This window comes from Saimiri boliviensis, chromosome 6, assembly GCF_048565385.1.
Source record: "Saimiri boliviensis isolate mSaiBol1 chromosome 6, mSaiBol1.pri, whole genome shotgun sequence".
In the NCBI taxonomy this organism is placed as follows: domain Eukaryota; kingdom Metazoa; phylum Chordata; class Mammalia; order Primates; family Cebidae; genus Saimiri; species Saimiri boliviensis.
This window is the reverse complement of record NC_133454.1, coordinates 95738579-95754631: the sequence shown is the minus strand read 5'-3', so window position 1 is coordinate 95754631 and position 16053 is coordinate 95738579. Positions and strand designations below refer to the sequence as shown.

At 40.8% G+C, this 16053-nt stretch overlaps 1 protein-coding gene across 11 annotated transcripts in view; it reads left to right on the top strand.

Annotated features, from left to right (window-relative positions):
• Positions 1-16053, top strand: part of CCDC34 (coiled-coil domain containing 34) — a 308339-nt gene that overhangs the window by 59215 nt on the left and 233071 nt on the right. For 10 of the 11 annotated variants that reach the window (XM_074401258.1, XM_074401264.1, XM_074401266.1 and 7 more), the window contains 2 exons: positions 9993-10265; positions 13607-13702. The gene's annotated coding sequence lies outside the window, so the exon portion shown is untranslated. The remainder of the gene's footprint in view (positions 1-9992; positions 10266-13606; positions 13703-16053) is intronic. The other variant, XM_074401261.1, reaches the window with a different exon arrangement.

Here is a 16053-nt window from a genome sequence, read left to right as displayed (position 1 = left end):
GAGTTTACAGCTGTCAGTGGAGAGGATACCCACAGTGGATAGCTCCTCCCTGCAGGCAGGTTGTCTCCATCTGCCCAAGTCTGGCTGAGTCCTGGGGTTTTTATGGGCTTCAGAGCGGAGGAAGTGTCTGCTAATTGGTCCATGGGCAATCATGAACAGGCCTAGAAAAAGCACCATAGGTCTCACTCTGGTTTGTGGAACTGGCAGCCAAGCCTCCAGGTTTCAGGCTGTCCCTGGCTTGAAGGTGGGTTTCACAGGAACCTTCCCTTTTCTGCCTAGGAGCCTGCCTGCCTTCTACTGCCATTCATGATGCCCAGGCTGTTCCTGCTGAGGGGCACTTGCAGGCTGGCATCAAGCCACCCTCAGTGCCTCCTTGGCCTTCTTCCCCTGCTTGTTGGTGTCCAAAGTTCAGAGGAAGCTGATGTAGCAGGAACTGGTGTGTCAGTGCTACCCTGAGTATGTGCATACCTGGCTGGGTCATGACAGCGCCTGGGCTTAGCTACAACTTTGCTACAAAATCAGAGCAGGACCCAGGAGCAGGTAGAGGCCAGGCAGCGAGAGCAGGCATTTCTGAGCCTGCAGGGGAAGCAGGGCTTCCTAGGCCCCAGAAAACACAGAATGCCCAGGTCTGCAGCCTTGGCTGGGTGGTTGCAGTTGCACCTGGTTGGGTTGGGGTGGCAGGGGGGCCTCTGCCCCACCAGCTTGGAAGGGAGCGGAGCTCCCACCTATTCCTGGCTCCCACTGGCTCTGCAGAGTGCAGCCCCTGCTGGGCCTCCCCGACTACAGCCAGTCTTTGCAGCAGCCACTCCAGATGGGCTGCTGCTGCCATCAGTAGTGCTGAGTGGGGGATGGGGGAATTCGGAATTCTGCCTGAGAATTGGTAACCACATACTCGTTCAAATGAAGAATTTAACTTTAAAGTAGTCCTTAACTGATAGTGTTTCCAAGTCACTGACAGAAGCAAAAACACCAATCTCTTCTGAAGGCAATCAGTTCAAAATTGAGCTGCAAAGAAGTACCCCAAAAGGAAAGTTCCAAGGAAAATCTGCAGCTCCTAGTTAGATGTCACAAAGTACATAAGGGTACAGTCAGGACTTTCACCCCCAGCCACCATGGAGTAAGAAGAACCAGGTTTACCCTCCCGCCCAAAAAAAGCTGAAAAGAAAAAAAAAAAAAAAAAAAGTACATGAAACAACAGTTCTTCAGACTTTGGACATCAGGCCACAATAGGCAGTAACCTCTGAGAGATGGGAAACAAGTCAGGTGATCTCTAACATTGTTTCAGTTTACTGCCTGGAGAGAATTTCCTGCCTGTGTGCAGGTAGGGGGACACCAGGCTGAGAGCAGTGGTAGGCCTGAGTTGAGGAAATGGAGCTGGAATTCTGGGAAGATCAAGATGACTAGACATCACAGGGCACCATTACTGGCATGGGAAGAACTGCACAGAAAGAGGATTTCTGAAAATTTGCAGAGAGTCCCTCTCATGTTTTCAGCTAAGCACTACTCAGTGCATGCACGCTAAGAAACTTCCTGAGGCTAGGAAAGAACCACCTTAAAAGATTACAAGACACAATCTCCGATGCTCACACAAGACTAGTAATTATTCCTGCTTCCACTAGCCGGAGTCAAAAATCTCCTGCTCATGTGGAGGAATACTACTTAGAAGTAAAAAGGAATGTGCTATAAACACGCAGTGTTGAGTAGACCTCAGTATAATTGTACTGAGTAAAAGAAACAGACTAAAGAGAATACATATTGTATGATTTCATTTATCATATTTTATTGACTACAAGTTAATCTATTCTGATAACAAACTGGTTTCTTAGAAACAGAAGTGTGGGGATGGGCAAGGAAGTTGTTGAGGTAGGATTCACCTAGGGCCAGGAGAAAATTTGGGTTCTAGCCATTATTTTTATTGTGGTGATGGTTCACAGATGTATATATATGTCAAACTATCAGACTGAACACCTTAAATATGTACAGTTCATTGTATGTCAGTTATATCTCAATAGTGCTATCTTAATGGTGTTATTAAAATTTTAAGAAAAATTACAAGAAAAGGAGGAGCCACAAGTAAGGATCATAAAAATGACAGATAAAATAATAAAAATTCCTTCTACAGAAAGGAAGTTCCTTAGTTTATAAGGGGAACTACAAAACCTACAGCAAATATGTTTTATGATGAAATGTTGAAAGCATTCCCTTTAGGATCAAGGGAAAACAGATAGGTCAGCTAGAACCTGAATAATGCACTGTGTATCCTGGCCAGTACAATAAGATAAGAAAAAGAAATGAAATGATAAAGACTAGAAAATAAGAACAAAAGTCATCATTATTGCCAATAAAAGAGCCTACAGATACAACATTTTATCTAATGAGAGAGGTAGGCAAAGCTGGGTATATAGTCTCAACATAGAAAAATTAGATGCATTTCTATTTACCAGTAGTAATCAGTTAGTTGCCTTTTTACAATAACAAGGCAAAATACAAAGTTCTAAGGAATATAGAATTCTTTGTGAAGACAATTATTAAATATTAATGAACACAGTGAAAATTATTAAATTGTTAATTGGACCAAATAATCTAAATTATATAAATTATATATATATATAGACCATAATCTTGAGTAGAAAACTCAGTGTTATAAGATGCCAAGCATCTCTAGATTCTCCCATAGATTCAATGTGATTCTAAGAAAGACCAAATGAGTTTGTGAGAAAATTGAAATGGTGATTTTAAAATTTATATGGAAGAAAAAAAGAGTCAAAAGTCAACAACAGACCAGAAATTTGTGAAGAATAACAAGGGATAGGGGGTATTGCTTTACCAAGATTTAAGTCTCATCAGGCAGCTATAATGATGAAGTCATTGTATTGCCCCAGAGGTAGACAGATGGATTTATGGGTCAGAATAGAGGATCTAAAAGCAAACCCACTCAGGCAGGCAGGCTTTAGTCATGATGAAGTCACTGCAGATCACCAAAGAAAAGATGAACCATTAAATAAAAGGTGCTGGGATGGTCCATGTATATTAATAAAATAAATATCTCAACCTTGCACCATACATAAAATTCAATTTTTGGTGGATAAGAGATTTAAATGTGAAAGCATAAGCTTAGAGCTTTTAGAAGACTAGGTGGTAGAATATAATCTTTTGATGCAGAAAGAGGCCTTAGACATTAAACAAGGAAAAAAATGTAAATCATAGAGAAAAAGATTGATAGTTTGATCGTGTTACATAACTGCAGTTCATTAAGAAACACAATAAAATCAAAAGGCAAGCCATCAAGTGGGAGATGATATTTCAACTTATTTCCAAAGAATAGTACTCAGAAAATATTTAGGACTTCTATGAATATATAAAATGTGGATACCCTAATAGGAAAATGGCCAAAATATAAATAGGCATTTCATGGATGAGGAAACACATATGGCCCATAACATAGGAAAATATGCTCTATCTCTTTATTAACTGTGAAAATGTAAATTAAAACCACAACGAAATACCATGTAATAACAACAAATGGGAAAACAATAAAAATTAAAAAGTTAGCAAGTCCATAGAACAATGTAACTTACATTTTCTGTTGGTGGTAGTATAAACTGAGAGTGTGCCATTGGAATATGATTTATCATTCCATTGAAGAGTTAAAATATACATGTGCTTCACAACCCAGCAATGTCACTCCTAGGTATATGTCTTACGGCATTTTCTAATTTTTCTTAATTGGGATAAGGTCACACTGGTGAGTGAACCAGCATTAAAAAAAATGAATTAGAACAGGATATAATAGAGTTAAACAGAACAACGAAGAAACAGAAAATACCAGAATGCATTGCTGCAGTGTTTTCTTAATCTTTTGGGTTACTAATAGTCAAGTCCTATATTGCTCTGTTTATCCTTTTGGTTGTGTTGTAAAATGTGTTTCTTATTGTGAGTTGCGATCGAAACATTTTGAAAGCCACCTCCCTAGAGAATTCTTCATATGCATCAGGAGACAATACAGGAATGTCATAAATAACAGTATTTCTTATAATAACTAAAAGCTGAAAACAGCTCAAATATCCAACAACAGTAACATGATAAATACATTGTGGATTAGTCATGTAATGGAATATTCTACAGATGAAAGAACCTTGTTGATCAGTCATGAAATGAAATACTCCACAGAAGTGAAAATAAAGAAACTACCACTATACACACCCACCTGGATAAACCTCTGAAGCATAATAATGAGAAAAAAAGGAGTAAGAGTATAATCACTATGATTCAATTTACATAAAATTTAAAACTAAGCAAAAGTAAATGACACACTGCTTAAGTCTATATATACAGGTAGTAAAACTCTAAAGAATGGCCAGTTTCCACTTGGGTGGGAGGGGGCGAGATACAACAAGGAGTTGCACAAAGTGTGTTTGAAGGTATCAATAGTGCTGTCTTAACCTGGGTGATGGGTATACGGGTGCTTACATTTTCATTATTATTTAATTTGAACAAATATGTTTATATTCTTTTCCATGCGTAATATTTCACAATTCAAAATAATTAAGATAACTACAAGAAAGAGAGGTTATTTGATGGAGTAAGGTCCTTACGGCAGAGCAAGAAGATGCAAGGATGAGAACCAGATGAAGGAATGCTTTCAGGTCTGTGTATGGAGTAGGAAGATACGGCAAGAAGCAAATTGAGGGAATTCAAGTCTGATGGGACTGTCTTTTTCAAGAAAATGGGGTGGTCTGCTGAGAATGAAGGGATAGGTTTGGGTAGGAGGCATGAGGTGAGTAGTGGAGGCTTTTTTTTTTTTTTTTTTTTTTTTTTTTTTTGAGACAGAGTCTTGCTCTGTCGCCAGGCGCCAGGCTGGAGTGCAGTGGCGCAATCTCGGCTCGCTGCAATCTCTGCCTCCTGGTTCAAGTAGTTCTCCTGCCTCAGCCTCCCGAGTAGCTGAGACTGCAGGCGCACGCCACCACGCACAGCTAATTTTTGTATTTTTTAGTATAGACGGGGTTTCACTGTGTCGGCCAGGATGGTGTTGATCTCTTGACCTCGTGATCTGCCTGCCTTGGCCTCCCAGAGTGCTGGGATTACAGGCGTGAGCCACCATGCCCGGCAGTAGTGGGCGCTTTAAAGAGTATTTCACAAAGTGGAGCAGGTGTGCCATAGATAATACTTGGAGGTGATTTTCGTGGCTACATAGGAAAAGTTGTTTTTAACGTAACAGTTATGAGATTATTTTAATGCATTTTTTTCATTTTAATAGTTTTTTGTTTAATGTATATTTGTGAAAAGTGGCATGTCAAAACTAATATTTCATGGATGTTACAGTACTTACAAAGCAAAAGTGATGTTTAAAAGTTGAGTTAAAGCTATTCAGTAAATATTAGTTCAGGTGCTACTTTAATATGGCAAAAATCCTGAAGGTGGAACTCAAAACTCCTAAAATTTGGGAAATTTTGATTTAAATAAGATAACCAACAGAACTGTGAAAAAAGAAGCACTACGGGTGAAAAGTCTGGTGAGTGGTGGTTAAGACCCAACTGCACCTAAAATCACAGCTTTGTAGTGACTTAGACCTCAGTTTTTCATTGGGAAGCCCCTGTGCCTTCATAGCTGAATTGCCAGTAACTGCTAAACAAAATTGGATCTGCCAGAATCAAAATGAAAAATTGAATTTGCAATCAAGATAAACAAAATAAACTGGAGAATGAGAGGTATAGTTCATTCTTGAACTCAGTAGCTCCTGCTCCTCTTGTTGGATTTACTGCAATATGGGGGGGGGGAATATATATATATATATATATATATATATATATATATATATATATATAAAATCACTGACAGTATCATAGTACAGTCATAAAGGTATGAACTCTGCTATGGAAACAAGTGAGAGTTGGCAACTAGGGGAGCTGGAGAGGACATTTTTGAGGTGACATTTCACTAGGTGGGCAGAGTCTATGAGAAACTCAGGAAAGTTGTGTGATAGAAGCTCAGGCACATGGAAAGGCATGATGAGTAGACAGTGCCTAAGAAGATCCAAAAAAATTTTCCTAACTCAGAGAAACCATTAGAATTCTGCCTTGATACAGAAATGTTCTTCTAGTCATTAGAATTTTGCATATTTACTCAAATTTAAAAATATCGCTTTAAAACTGTAATACTGTTTTTGGGAGGTTTAAGGTAGGAAGCTATTATTATTGCTTAGGTTGATTTGTTACCCAAACTAGACTGCAGGAGTGGATCACAGAGTAAAAAGAACAGAACTTTTTATAAGAGTGGCCCAGTATCAAGAACCTGAGGTTGTATGTAGGGTTCTAGGGGAACATCCCAGATAACCAGAGGTCATTGATTAATTAGAGGGAAATGAGCAGGTTTCCAGAGGGCTGACTCAGTGAGGACCATTCACATATTCATTCATTAAATATTTGTTGAGTGTGCGCTAGTTCCAGGGGTGACGTTGGGTGTCCAGAATTCGAATGAGCAATACAGACATGCTCCCTACCCTCATGAAACTTACCTGGAAGAGACTCATGTTAATTAGTGAATTAGTAACTGTTCATTCATGCTTTTCCAAAGCCATTGAAAATGCCAGGATGAAAAGAGCTAAGAATTTAGAGTCAGTGCTGGATTTTGTTCACTGAAAAAAGCCCTTCCTATATTCACTGTGTTACTTGTTTAGGCTCTTCACAGAGCTAGCCAGTGAGGCTGTGGTATGCTCCTACATTTGAAAAAACCAAATTGCTTCTTTCCTAGAAACATCTCAATTTGCTACTAATCCTAGGCATGCCTGTGGGAATGCTAGGATGCCTTCCTTGATGGCTATATCCACTGACTTTTTCTTAAATATTTGTAAATATACACTGATTTGTTCATTCTTTGAAAATACTCTGAATAATGGGCTGAAGAGAGAACTGGGTAAGCATGGAAAACACCATAATTAGGGGAAAGAAGGCTACAAAGTTAATCTTCCTTAGGTTCTTGAGATCTCAAGATTGTAACCAGTAGATGTTGATGGGTTCTTAACTTGGGGTCCTTGGAGTCCTGGAGGATCAGTGGATGCCCTTCAATGTGGTCCACAAATTTCCTGATATTGTATGCAAACATTTGTAAGTATGGCCTCATAACTCTCATCTAATTTGTAAAGGTATCCCTTAAAAGTCAAGAATCACTTCTACAAATTCCTTGAAAGTGATTTCATGAAGGTAGAAAGGATAGTAGCATTTATGAGAATATTCATGGATAATTGCTATGGTGTGAATATCTCCTCCAAAACTCCTTTGAACTTTGATCCCTGATGTGGCAATATTGTGGGATAGGGTCATTAAAAGGTGATTGGATCATGAGAGCTCTGCCATCATGAATGGATTAATCCATTCATAGATTAATAAATTAGTGGGTTAATGGGTTATCATGGGAGTGGGACTGGTAGCTTTATAAGAAGATGAATAGAGACTGGAGCTAGCCCTCTCAGCCCTCCCTGTCGTGTGATGCCCGGTGCCACCCTGGGACTCTGCAGAGTCCCCACCAGCAAGAAGGCTCTCACCAGATATGGTCCCTCAAACTTGGACTTCTTAGCCTTCATAACTGTTAGAAATAAATTCTTTTTTTTAAATAAATTACCCAATTTCAGTTATTCTGCTGTAAGCCATAGAAAATGGACTATGACAATGACTTTATGTAATTGTTATAGAATATGAGGCAGTGCAACAGACAACAGGGCCTTCAGCTCTAGTTTCCTGGTTACCAGCCATGTGACCTTGCATACGTCTTGGTCCCATTTCAGCTTCAGTTTACCTACCTTTTCAATGGAGGAAACCATATTTCCATACTTCATGTGGCTTTGTTTTAAATGATCAGATGTATGTGAAAATGTTATTGAAACTTCAAGGCATTATCTAAAAGCAAGAGGTTTTAGATCACGTTTACTGTCATACCTGTAGTCGGTGTATGTTCTTGGTCACTAGAGGGAGCCTTAGCATTCAGGGGAAGAATAAGCCAATGATGCTTATTCTTGAAAGCTTGAGCCTCTATGAGGAATTAATTCTTTAAAAAAGTTGCATCTTATAAATATCCACTTAGATTTTTTAGAAAATTCAGAGAAAGGCCTATAAAAGCAAGTATGACCACAGTTCCTTGTGACACAGATTTTCCCACCCATTAACCACAGGATTCTTCCTTTTAAATTTATGATAAATTTGGTTTGTGGAAATTCCTAATATATATGTAGAATCAATTTAACAGCAAGAAAAAGAAAGTAGAAAACACAGCTTACCCGAAGGCCATAGAAAAAAGTACTTTTCCACTAGCAAAAACAATCCATTGTAAATTCTGTGGCACATGGCAATGCTGTTAGAGGATTTTTGTATCCAGACAGGATGGGAGATGTACATTGCCAAACTTTGGCTTTAGATGTCCTATTGGCACCTTCTGAAGTTCTTAACTGGTATGTTTTCCTTATGCTAGAGCTGGAGTGGGAGGAATCTTATTCATTTAAAAGAGCTTGACTGTTAAATCAGAGGACCCCAGGATGGTCTGAAGGAGGAGGTAGGATAGAATGAAAGACACTGAACGTAGGCCGGGTGGTGGCTCATATTTGTAATCCCAGCACTTTGGGAGGCTGAGGCAGGTGGATTACTTTGGGTCAGGAGTTTGAGACCAGGCTACCCAACCTGGTGAAACCTTCTCTCTACTAAAAATACAAAAATTAGCTGGGCGTGGTGGTATGCCCATGCAATCCCAGCTACTTGGGAGGCCGAGGCAGGAGAATTGCTTGAACCTGGGAGGTGGAGATTGCAGTGAGCCAAGATCACATCACCGCACTGCAGCCTGGGTGACTGGGCGAGACTCCATCTTTAAAAACAAACAAACTGGACTTGTATCTTAGGGAATCAGAATTTCACTGACTCATTGTGTATTTTGGAGACAATATTTGTCCCCTTTTGGGGCCTCAGTTTTTCTCTCTGATTCTAACCAATACCCTATTCCATGTACTCCACATGTATACACTCATGGTCTGATGGGCATCCCTCATCAGATATGGGACATTAAGAGATTAGACTCATGCCCCTGATCGTGAAAGGCAATGTTTTGCAGGAGCACAAAGCTCCTAGATTTATCTGATTTTCAACCCACGTGTATTTGGAGAAGTGGAGTCTTGCTATCTCTCCTTATGGCCCTTCAGGTTGTGTTTTCATTCTGCAGGACAACAAATGCTTGCCAAAAAACAGTAAACATCATTTTTTCACATACATTTGCAAGAATCAATGTAAAAACTTAATTGCTAATGTTCATTAGCAAAACTGGCCAATGAAATTGTCAAGCGCTGATCTGCCAAGTTTCCTTGATTCTAAGATATTCTCCCGTGAACCCTGCCCGCCTCAATGTAACTTTTTAAAAACAGGAACATGTCTGTGTCTCATTTAAAGAAGGATTGACTACCCCTCCTGAAAAGCTGTTAGTAAATCTGTGGTGTTTCCTACAGTCAATGGCCTTTTTGAATTCAGGAAGTAGTTTTGGAAATACTTTATATTCATTTTGTATATTTCTTATACGTGGAGTTTGGAAAAGCTCTCCTTTTCTACCACATTCAAGCTCTAGCTTGCACTGCAGCTATTGGTGTCTCCAAAGTCACCCCAGCAGGAAGGGATTTCACTCTGCTGACAAAGGCAGGAGATTGAAGGTTATGAAGGATGAATGAAGCCCTGCTAGGCTTGTTCAATGCAGTTTATGAGAAACAGCTGCCTTTTTTTTTTTTTTTTTTTTTTGGTTAAGGCACTTGTTTAAGGCTTTCCTCTCCTTCCCCCTGAAGTCTGAAAACTACCCAAGATTAATCAGCTGACTTGGGTCAGAACAAGCCAGAGGCTCTACTAGCCCGTATAAAAAATGGCTGTACCATGTTAGCAATAGGAAATTTTCTAGGACAAGACAAACAGATTGATCAATGATTCCATTAATGATTACAGACCGATCAATTTTCTCCTCTTTTTGTTTTCCAGAGGCTGTTTCTTCTTAAAGCTTTCAAGTGGTATAAGTCCCTTTATGCTGCCATAAAGGAATATCCATGACTGGGTAACCCAAGACTGGGTGCTAAACCAGCTCTCTTGTGAACTCATAGAAAACTCACTCATTACTGCGAGGACAGCAGCAGCAAGTCATTCATGAGGCATCCACCTCCATGACTCAGCCGTCTCCCACTAGGCCCACCTCCAACACTGGAGGCCACATTTCAACATATGATCTGGAGGGCACAAGCATCCAACCCATATCAGGTAGGGAAGATCAGGAGGCGGACAACAGAATCATTGTCACCCAGTTTAGGACTTCTCACATTTTAGTGTACATGGAGATCACTGGAGTTCTTATTAAAATGCAGATTCTGATTCAGTAGGTCTGGGAGTGAGGTCGGTGGGTAGAAAAGCTGAGATTCAGCATTGCTAAAGCATTCCCAGGTGATCCAGTGTGGCTGGTCTTTGGACCACACTGAGTAAGTAGCAAGGCCTTAAATAATTTTTATGTCTTGCGTTTCCTGTTTCAAGCCGATTCACGATGTTAGTAGGATGAGGAATACATTTTATGATCTAATCCTCCAATCTGTTGGAAATGAAGAATGAATAAATAATGATTGCAAAGCACATGAAAAATCATGAGGTCACAGATTCTGTCTTCTGAATGAACACTTCAGGCAGATCTGGTTTTTCTCATGAGATTGCAAAGCAGCTGTTTATTTGAGCTGCCTTGGCTCACCTCACCTCATCCCGCCCCTCATCCCCTCCCATTCCCTGCCTCCTCATTCCACCCTGCTTCCCCTCCCCTCCTCCCCTCCCCTGCTTTGTTCCTCCCCCGTCCCCTCCCCATCTCCCCTCCCTTTCCTTCCCTTCCTTTCCCTCCCCTCCCCTCCCTTCCCTCTTTCCCTTCCTTCCCCTCTTGCTCTGTTGCCCAGGCTGTTGTGCAGTGGTGCGATCTTGGCTCACTCACTGCAGCTTCCTGCTGCCAGTTCAAGCAATTCTCATGCCTCAGCCTCCTGAGTAGCTGGGATTACAGGTGTATGCCACCACATCTGGCTAATTTTTGCATTTTTAGTAGAGACAGGGTTTTGCCATGTTGGCCATGCTGGTCTCAAACTCATGATCTCAAGTAATCCACCCCCCTTGACCTCCCAAAGTGCTGGGGTTACAGGCATGAGCTACCGTCCTCAGCCTATTTGAGGTTATTTTTTATTGGCAGGCATCATGTTCTGTACTACATTTATGCAGGAACAAAATGGGACAGAATGAGAGACTGTCTACCAATTCCTCTGGCTCTAAATAATCTGTGTTCTTCATCTCTCTCTTACTACCAGGAAGCAATCCAATTATTACTTATGCAAAGGGATGAACAATTTCAGGTTTTTCTTGAATATTCTCTAGAGAGCTGCATTTTGGAATTGTTATGCAGTTTTTGGACCATTAATTTGGCTCATTTTATGTTGCTTTGGATCTGCTATTATGTTCACAATTTGTCTTATCTTGGTGAAACTGTAAGTTCATTATAGCTGGAGGTCATACCTTCTCCTTTATAGGACTAGAAGATTGGTAGTGAACTTTAAACTCATCGGGTCTCATTTCCCCTTTAATATTTGAATTTCTACAAACCAGCCTCTACTTAAAATATAGTGGGTGATGGGGATCTTACTACTTTATATTCTAATCTTTGAACAGCTCTAAGTGTGAGAGATCTTTTCTATTATTGAATTTAGAGTTGTTTCCCTGTGGCTTTTTCCCATTAGCCCAGTGTTATTGACTGGGAGCAAGTCTTGTCTTGAATAGACTGTGGACACTTACTTAATGCATATTGCTGGATAATGACTTTTTCAGGCGCAGGACTTGGGGTTTTCTCTGCCTTTGGCAATTCCGCATACAGCAGAGTAGCCTTTAACTCCTGAGGTGAGGAATAAACCTGGGGCAAGGTCCAAAGCTGCACTGCCAGAAATTGCCTGAGCCAGGGTGAAGTAAAATAGTCACTGCTCATAAGGATTTTACCCTGCTTGATTACAGGGGTTTACCATTTCCTGTATTTCCTTTTTACACCCAGCCTGACTTAAGTCTTAAATCAAACGCAGGATGAAGATTCATGATTACTCAAGAATTTTCACACAACCTGATCATTCAATAGGAATCTTTAAAAAAATTGTTTATTCTTTAGTCCTTACCTAATGCAAAATTGTAAAACCGGCAAAGTTGGACTTTGGTCCTCCTTTCTTATTCCTCTTTTAGAACCTTTCCACCCTTCCTATTTTATGCTCTATGGGTGATCTGATCTCCAGGGATTCTCTCTTACAGTATCATCTATGCCTTAGACTATACATTTCCTCTTTCTTCATCAAAACTTCTCTTTCCTCTGTCTGATTCTGTGAGCAGCTGACTTATGCAATGGGACCTTGGTTGTTAATGGGTTTTCTCCCCTTAACAAATCCTTCATAATGTGTAAGATAGCTCTTGCTTTATCTGTCTACCTTATTGTCATAATCCCTTAATCCTGTCAAACAGGTGCTTCCAGATGACCCTCACAGAATGGCTTTATAGTGAGTGAGGATAGATATCGTGTTAAGATCATGGATGAGAAACTGTTTTGGTCTGTGTGTTCCTCAATACAAGTTCACATCATGCATCTCCCTCATTATATAGTACTAGTCTCTATAAACAACAGCTCTTATTACATGCGATTATTAATTAAAGCTACTTGCTATGTTCCAGGTACTGTGTCCAGGGCTTCACAGATTTCTCATTTAATGTTTACAACAATCCTGCCATGTAGGAAAAATTATTCTCATTTTACAGCAAACTGAAGTTTAGAGAACATAAGGGAAATGGTTGTGCTTTAGTCAGGAGTAGGCTGAGGTGGCCTTCTGGTGCAGCATGACTCAGTGGATTTGGAGTGCAGGTATATAACTTCGCACATTATGTAACCACGCCATGTGAGGTGCATTAGGTGATCACCCATGTGAGCTCCTTCTTGGTTCAGAACCACTATTATCCTTAAAATGTATAACTACCCTGCTGACACTGTACATACAGCTCACACCCAGGCTCATTTGCGCCCAGAGAGAGAGAGTAAAGCCATGTCCAAACTGTTTACGCTTCCTCAAGTGTATTTCCAGCTACCTGCCACTTGCCCACCAACTTCCCTCATATCTCAGTTAGAACCTGACAGAGAAGTTAGATAATATGCTCATCATCACACAACTACTAGGGTGCAGAGACAGGGTTCAAACCAAGATCTGTCTTACTGAAGCCCCTGTGGCCTTTTATTCTCTCCAAAGAACAGAAACCTAGGATTAGTGAGATTCCTTAGACAAGCCCTGCTTTGTCCACTTGGAATGTGACCTTCCTACTTCATCTAAGTGTGAAAAAACTACCACCATACTCTTCCCTGTTCTCTCAGCTCTCACCTCTCCCAGTTTTCTATGCCAAGGAAGCCGCCTTGTGGCTTCTGCATGCACAAGAATAACAAGAATTTGTTATTTAATTATAAGGATTTATTATGGAATGGGAGGAGGAATACTAACAAATCCCACCTGGGGCAAATCAAAAAGAACTGTGTTCCTGAGTATATGTGGTTTTTCTTTTTTCAGGAGAGGAACAGTTCCATCAACTCTTTCGTGCAGGAAACATGGCATGACTCCATGGGAGCTGAGTGACTGAGATATCTCTGTGCTACTTCTGAGAAGGCAAGATGGGTTTATTACCTTTAATGACCAAGGCTCTACAGCAGGCGTCCCCAAACTATGGCCCGCGGGCCGCATGCGGCCCCCTGAGGCCATTTATCCGGCCCCCCGGCCGCATTTCAGGAAGGGATACCTCTTTCATTGGTGGTCAGTGAGAGGAGCACAGTATGTGGCAGCCCTCCAACGGTCTGAGGGACAGTCAACTGGCCCCCTGTGTAAAAAGTTTGGGGACGCCTGCTCTACAGTGTCAGCCTTGGACAGGTGGATTTGTTTCTGTGCCTAGATTTGTCACATTTTTCTTAAAGGGCATTCCCATGAATGTTTTTTGGAGCGACAGAGGGAATAAAAAGATGCCAAAATGCTGCTTTCAGGATAAACACATCAGTTTGCAAATTCATAGAGTTTCCCAGGGTGGCCACCCACAGAGGAGGCAACATCTGGTGGCCTTGCCGTCACATCAAGGAGAGCAGTGCTTGGGCACAGGACAAAACAAAACATTCCTTATAATTGGATGGAATACATGTAGTTAGACTGAAGCCACGAGGCAACAGACCTCTGCAGGTCCAGAAAGTGCTGAGCTGAGAAAGGTAACAGGACCCTATGTGCATTCACACTTAATCCTATGACGCCTTAGCAATTTTGAAACAGACTTATATATTAATCAGAAAAATATGAATCTCCAGAGAGATTGTTGCATGTTTTTAGAGCACAAGTAGAATAGATTTTTATTTTAAAGATGAATAAGGAAACATCTTCATTATTTAAAATGTGTTTAGTTGAGGCCCTGTTCCCTAGGAAAGACAATTTCCCTTTATTCATTCATTGAATGTTTATGAAGTGCCCCCCTTGTGCTGAGCTCTGTGCTGTGTGCTTGAGATACAAAGAGGAATGAGAGACTGTCTCTACCCTCAGGAAGCTCATAGAGTAGCAGAAACAGAAATCTAAATGTGCTTCTAGGAACCTTGGGGAGGGCACCTAACCAGCCTGTAGGCATCCATGAAAGCTGCCTGGAGGAGGTATCATTTCAGCTGGCAGCATAGTCAGGAGTTATCCTCCAGAAATCTGTATTTGCATAATATTTTACTGCCATGTTCTAAGGGAAGAGATGAAATGACTAAGTAGATATTGTGGGGTGTGGGCATTGGATGGTAGTAAGTAAATAATAGGAACTGAAACATTCAAACTGGAATGTTTGAGGGAGGGTGTCAGACAGTACAGGTTCTGACTTTGGATCACTGAGGTTGGGATCTCTGCTACTTCTAGGTGTGTGAACCCTAGTAAACTGTTTAACATTTCTAAAGATTCAGTACCTCACAGGGTTTTCAGGGTTCAGGTACTTTGCTCAGGGCCTGACATATTTAACTGTTAATAAGTAAATGTCAGCTTTTACTATTAGTGTTGTTATTATCATCAATGATTCCTTTTATGATTTTCCTTCTAAGCTCCCTGAAATTCCTCTCCTTGGTTATTGCCCCAAAAGAAAAATAGGGGAACAGGGTAAAAAAGAAACCTAAGAGATTTTTTAAATGAGGATATGATGGTGATCTCAGTCAGAGTCGGTGGACTAAAAAATATCTTCCAAAGAACAGGAACAAAATGCTCTTTTTTCCATCCTATCACTAATCTTGCTTTCAGCCCCTCGGTCTCTTTGCTCAGAAAGGCAAAAGCATTTGAGACATGCAGTTATAAAAATAATGAAGGCTGGGTATGGTGGCTCATGGCCATAATCCCACCACTTTGGGTTTCTTAGGGAGGAGGATCACTTGAGATCAGGATTTTGAGATCAGCCTGGCCAAGATAGCAAAACCCCATCTCTACTAAAAGTACAAAAAATAGCCTGGTGTGGTGGTACATGCCTGTAGTTCCAGCTATTCAGGAGGCTGAGGCAGGAGAATCACTTGAACCCAGGAGGCAGAGGTTGCAATGAGCTGAGATTATGCCATTGTACTGCAGTCTGGGTGACAGAGTGAGACTCTCAAAAAATTAATTAATTAAAAAATAAAAATAAAATATAATTAAGACAACTTCTAGGTCTGCTGGGATCGGGTAATCTAAACCCCTCCTACTGTAAGATTTATTTTTAAAAAGTGCTAGTAAGATAAGTGAAATTCCCAGAGGCAGGGGAAAAAAAAGAACAAGATGGTGTAAAAACTGAAGGAGAAAGGGTGTGAGTTGAGCTGATGCTGTGGCTACAAGTGTCAAAGGGAGATGAGGCTGTGGGCCTGCCTGTAGTGAAAGGTTGAAACTTAGACCATGCATGGAGAAGGGTTATGTCTTTACTACAGGGGGGCTAGAAAACAATCTACCATCCATACAGGAAGATGAGAAGGAAGAGAGGCCTACTTCACAGGGGT